The following is a 6,000-nucleotide window of genomic DNA, read 5'->3' on the forward strand; positions in this document are numbered from 1 at the left end:
TTTCTAAAAAATATCTGTATAAGTCTTATCCAAAAGGATATATTAAAAAAAATATTTTTCATGGAAGCAGAAAATTAATTACACAACAATAAAACACCATTTGCAATTTTAGAATAATTAAAAAAAAAACATACTACACACTATCTATATACAAAAAAAAACTTCTACTAACGTTCAATTGAGGATTTTTATTCGTAACTAATATTTTATTTTAGTGATACATTCGGAAAAAACCTTTAAATCTGGTATATGGAAAAAAAAACATTAATTCATAAGTATATTTCAATCGACCTATTCATAAGTATATTTTATATACTTTTATGAATAGGTCGATTGAAATACTAATTGATAAAAAAAAATTTGAATGAATTGCCCAAATTTTCTCTGGAATAAAGACAATTGTATACTCGTTGTTGTTGAAGTTGTATGAGAAAATTCCCACGAATCTTTTTTCCCTTGTTTATTTCCTTAAAATGCGGTAAGAAACTTAAAAAACCTGTCATACATTTTTGATGTAGTAACATGAAATAAACTCATCTCATACACGAACTGAATACACGCACACCCCTGTAAATACGTGTTATTGTAGTTTAAAGTTTTTAAGGGAGTAAAATTAAGAAAATTAGAAAAGATACTACAAAACCGATTTCCGGTATTTCTACTTAACCTTTGTAATGATAGTTTAGATCAACTTAGGTGCTGAACCTTTGACTTACAAACAGTTTTCACTTTACTCCCCATTTTCATCCAAAAAACTTTCTGTTATGTGTGTGTGTGTGTGTGCGCGCGCGCGCGTGTGTGCGTGTGTGTGCACTCGCGTGTCTAAACCTAGTGTATTTTTGACGCTTCTAACGATTAAAAATACATTTATATTACGATAAAGATCTTACGAGAACTGTGGTAAAATTAATCATAAAATGATGGTAAAGTAGTAGCTGCAAATTTAATTTCCTAAACGGATTTTTATCAAATATTTCAAAGATTTACAATTTTATAAAAAAAAATTCTGTGGATTTTAAAAGAATTACAAACCCATTTTACACGGGGGAAAATATCGAAGAAGTGACTTATGGTTATTTAAATCAACAGCTTATCTCACTATAAAGAAAAGGCTAGCGGTTGGTCGCATTGAATTTTTTACCTAGTTCTCATTTTTCCTTGTTCCAATTTTCTCAGTGAAATTTCATCTGGTTTATAATAAATATACGTGATTAATGTAAATATGGAATTGTGTACTTCTGAAATGAAATTTAAATGAGTGGTGCGAAGATTTATTTTACCTTAAAAGACTTTTTTCTGAAAGTTAATAATTAAGAGCTAGTAAAGTAACAACAAAAATAAAACTGAGAATCGAGACAATATGTAATTAGACAACATGCACTAGTAAAGTATTTACAATTTTGGCTGTAAATTTCATAGGTGAGAAATATTTTTAATACATTTTTTCTTTCGGTTAGTTAATAATAATCCCCTATTTTTATATTATAATGTTGAAATGTGATAAAATTACCACAAATTGTTTGTTTTTATGGTTTATTTAAAAAAAGAAAAGATTTTCCTAATTGTAATTTGTATGCTAATGAAATTTTTTTTTATGATTACTCATTGAATCAAGAAAATAATGTAAGCTAAGTTATTTCTAAATGCAAGTTTAGCGAAAATATCACAATAAATGAGCATTTTTTAACCGTTAAGAAATTAAAAGTAAACCATCGATAAAAAATAACTATTTTATTTTGGTCGGTGTGTAATAATACGTTATACAAATCTCACCATCATAAGATAAATTATATATTATTATAAGTATTACTTATATTATATAAGTATTTATATTACTTAAATTATAAGATAAAAATAAGTGAGATTAAAATCAATATTAATTATTTAAATATAGATGCATGAAATAACGTTAAATTAATAATTAAATATGCAAAATTTCTACATTTCAGAAAGCTCTACTGAAAATTATTTGGATACATATTCATGCACAGGTCGAACGGGAAGCAGAAAAATTAATTAATTTTTTTTTGTTTAAATTAGTATTAGTTAGAAATTCATCGACAAAATAATATTGTTTCCGTAAAATCTTTTAATTGCATTTTAAACAGATTGGTGGGAAGATAAATTATATATGAATAGAATGTTAATTACGTAAACTTATGAAATAATCCTAAATTATGTTGGCAGTTTATGTATTGTAATCATATAAGGGTCGCAAGTGGCCTGATATGTCACAGATCTTCAAAAAACAACATAGCTGGTCTCAAGAACAACAAGATCCCGTGTCAGACTTACTAAGAGAGGTAAGTGAGATCTGTAATAATTTTGCGTTTGTTGGCTTCATCACTGAACCGATTACATATTCCGTATTACCATGGCAAACCCGCCGAAATGCAAGTTATATTCAGTTTCAAAAAAACACTTTCAGGGTGAAGGTATTTTTTGATACCTTCATTCTATTCACTATAAGGAGTATGTATAGTGAACGTTATAATTTGCTGAGAAAGCGATTCTGATTTGCTTTTTGTGCTATAAGACTTTAAATGCATCGCAGTCTAAAATAAATCTGTACAGATAGTATAAAGTTCAAAATCTTTTTATCGCCTCCTGTTGTGGAAAAAATTCATTAAACAAACTGTTTCAGTTCAGTAGGCAAATAATATAATTGTTTGTTTGTTTGTTAAATTAAAAAAAATCGATGTGGATTAAAACTATTGTAATAAAATAAGTATATAATAATTATTGTGTACTTCCGTTTAGAAAAAGTGACTGAAACAAAATAATAAAATTAACTATACTGTTGTATACTGTGTTTTTTTATTTAAATAGAAAAGTTAGATTTTAATGAATCTCTGAGTTCATAACGCTTTGAGTATGTAAGTCTCGAGTTCTTGCACCACTTGTCTAATAGCGTATAGAAATAAAATTAACGAATTAATAAATTCGATTTCCTCAAGTATAAGAAATTTTCTGATATATTAAATTAATCAATTTTAATTAGAGTGCATTATAAACATATAAAATATTTATTTAGGTATAAAATAATATGTAATAAATAAAATTATGTATTGAGATTGAAATATATGAAAAACGTACTTACAGCGATGTAATATTACGAAAGCCAATCCTAAAAAATAATTAAAGTAAAATGAAGAAACAAGTTACACGGCTACCGGATTTTATATGATATCACTGAAGTTCGTATGAACTTGCAAAGACAAGATTGATAAAACGATAGTAGTTAAACAAGTCTGTTGTAGACTGCTGCAGATACTATTACAACACAGACACACTACTGACTGAAGACTCGTGGTATACTACGAGGGCAACTACCACACTACCTAAAACACCTTCGATGTCCATCTCAAGAAAAATGTTACCAACATTACCGTGTGAAAATACTTGACCAAAGACACGTGCCCTTGCAAAATGCTGTTTCTAGTTAAGGTAAAATAATATTGTTAAGTTTATATTACAAATTTTTTGTTTATATTTATCTTTGATTTTCATTGTATTATTATTTTAAACGTAAACAACACATATATATATATATACAGATAAAGCTTATGTATATTTCCAAATTTGATTAATAATTCTGCAGACAGTAGCTATTTTCAGCCGAATTTTAGTGATATATTTAAACAGAGAAAAGAAAAATATCATTAAAGGTCCTTTCAAATTTCAATAAAACCTAAAAGAAGTCTATTCTTTTAATCTACCAAAAAGTGTATGTATCAAAATGAGAATAATATTTTTTGCAGTGAATGGAAAAATAGATTGTACTTATCCCCGCTTCATTCAATATAAAAATTATTCTCACCACCGAATGAAAAACTTGCTGTATTTTACAGCTTTTGATTTTTATAAATGTAACATAATAGCCGTTGTTGAAATAATGTCTGATCTCATATTACATTTCCTTTAGGTTGTTTAATAAATCCTTCCGCTGATTTTAAGACGAACTATTCACGAACTACGCGTACTTTACTGATGATTTCTAAAGGAAATTCCTAATTTAAATTTTAACTACTATTATTGTATATAACATTCCTGATATTTTTCGGAATTTCGATGGCTGTAGATACCTGTAATTTTCGTTTTGTAAAAATTAAATTCTATATTAGCATTCTTGATCCTTAAAGTTCAGCTTGATTTAATTTTATTTAGTTCAAATTCCCCAAAAAACCTTGCGGCTCATCTTGTCAAAAGTGGAGCATATTTAACTGATTTCAATGAAACTCAAAATATGGGTCATTATTTTTTTTTTTTATAATGACTGTTTCCTTATTGCTTTTATACCTCTGAAAGTAAAAATCTTCACCGTAATGGATTAATCTTACTGCATATAGCTACGAAGGATTTCATGCAGTACATTTAGGGTTTTTATTGATTCCCGGCTAATTAATTAAGAGAAACAATAATCGGGTAATCTTTCACTTCACGGTATATTGACAACAGCTCCTTAACTAAAAAGCATTTCGTCTATCTTTACAAGATCTTTACGTCACTCTCTTAACAAGATCGTTCACTGAGTGTTAATATGAAACTGGATGAGAAGCCCATTCTTATCCTAATCATCAAATCTACTATAAATTCAAAGTAAATGTGGTATATGATTTTAATAACCGAATCAGGGTATTCTGACACTTATAGTAGTAATTTTACCATATTTAATATAATGATATCTACATAATTTATGTAGTTCCTGCATTATGAAATTTTACTTTTAATTTATGATAATTATGAAACAGATTGAACAGCACATTTTTATTTCCTTGTACAAAGTAAAGGAAGTATTCTGATCGCGAAAAGTCTTGGTTTTCAGATTTCAACGGAAATATCCATTTTAACCATCCCTGAATCCATTTGACTAGTTTTGGCGTTACGTCTGTACGTACCTATGTATGTATGTACACATGTGTCTCGCATAACTCATAAGATTTCAACGATTAGCCGTAGGATGTTGAAATTTTGGAATTAGGACTGTTGTAACATCTAGTTGTGCACTTCCATTTTTGATTGCAATCTACTGAACCAAAATTATCCAAAAAAGTCCAAAATTAAAAAAATTGGATTTAGCCAAATTAAAATTTAATTAATGAAATATTTGGATCTTTGAAGGGAAAGGCACATCGGTTCGAATTAGACTTTAACTCCCTTTTTTTAACCTTTTTTAGATTTAATATATTCATTTATTAATAATTATTAACCTCTGATTGTAAAAAAAAATACGATAAATAATAATTCAATAATAATAAAAAAAAAAAAAAAATGAAAATATATCAAAAAGTTATTATTAAATCAAAATTTAATGCACATTTCATAAAAAAAAAAAAAAAAAAAAATGTATTTATGTATTTTAATAGGCGTACAAGGAAGTCATGTGGTGCCCACATCACATTTTTCCAATTTATAACACAACAAAGCATACATTACCGAATTTAAAAATATTTTTCATTTATTTCGACTGGTCATGTTCATGAACATATTCATACAGATTTCATACAGTGAACATTAACATATTCATACAGTGAATATAAAAATGAAAAAAATTGTTCATCAGCGTTTTTTTGTGGTATTAGTTTGTTTTTATGCCATTCGACACTGCAATCAGTAAATTAACTATGAATGTTTGTTAATATTTAGAAATAATGGACATTTTATTAAAAATTTAATATTTCATTAAAGATGATTATATTGCAATAAATATTAGATATTCTATTCTCTACAGGAACAAAGTATAAATTTGTGAGAAGAAATGATCGTCTACTGTGATTTAATTGTTTGTAAACTAAATGGCTTTTATTCTGTGGTTAATCTCATTAATTTATACTATATTTTTATTTACAATTAAATATATTTTTAGAAATAAAACAGCTAATTTTGATTAAAAATTTCAGTTAAATAAATAAGGGCACACATACACACACACACGCACACACACACACACACACACACACACACGCTCGCGCGCGCGCACGCACGCACGCACACACACAC

General features: G+C 27.4%; 1 protein-coding gene across 1 annotated transcript in view; it reads right to left on the reverse strand.

Moving 5' to 3' along the window:
- The window catches only part of LOC142318263 (retinol-binding protein pinta-like), a 131,798-nt gene extending 128,490 nt beyond the window's left edge, over positions 1-3,308 (reverse strand). The window contains exon 1 of the mRNA XM_075354829.1: positions 3,101-3,308. The gene's annotated coding sequence lies outside the window, so the exon portion shown is untranslated. The remainder of the gene's footprint in view (positions 1-3,100) is intronic.
- Between the last annotated feature and the right edge of the window lie 2,692 nt (positions 3,309-6,000).

This window comes from Lycorma delicatula, chromosome 1, assembly GCF_047948215.1.
Source record: "Lycorma delicatula isolate Av1 chromosome 1, ASM4794821v1, whole genome shotgun sequence".
NCBI classification, from domain to species: domain Eukaryota; kingdom Metazoa; phylum Arthropoda; class Insecta; order Hemiptera; family Fulgoridae; genus Lycorma; species Lycorma delicatula.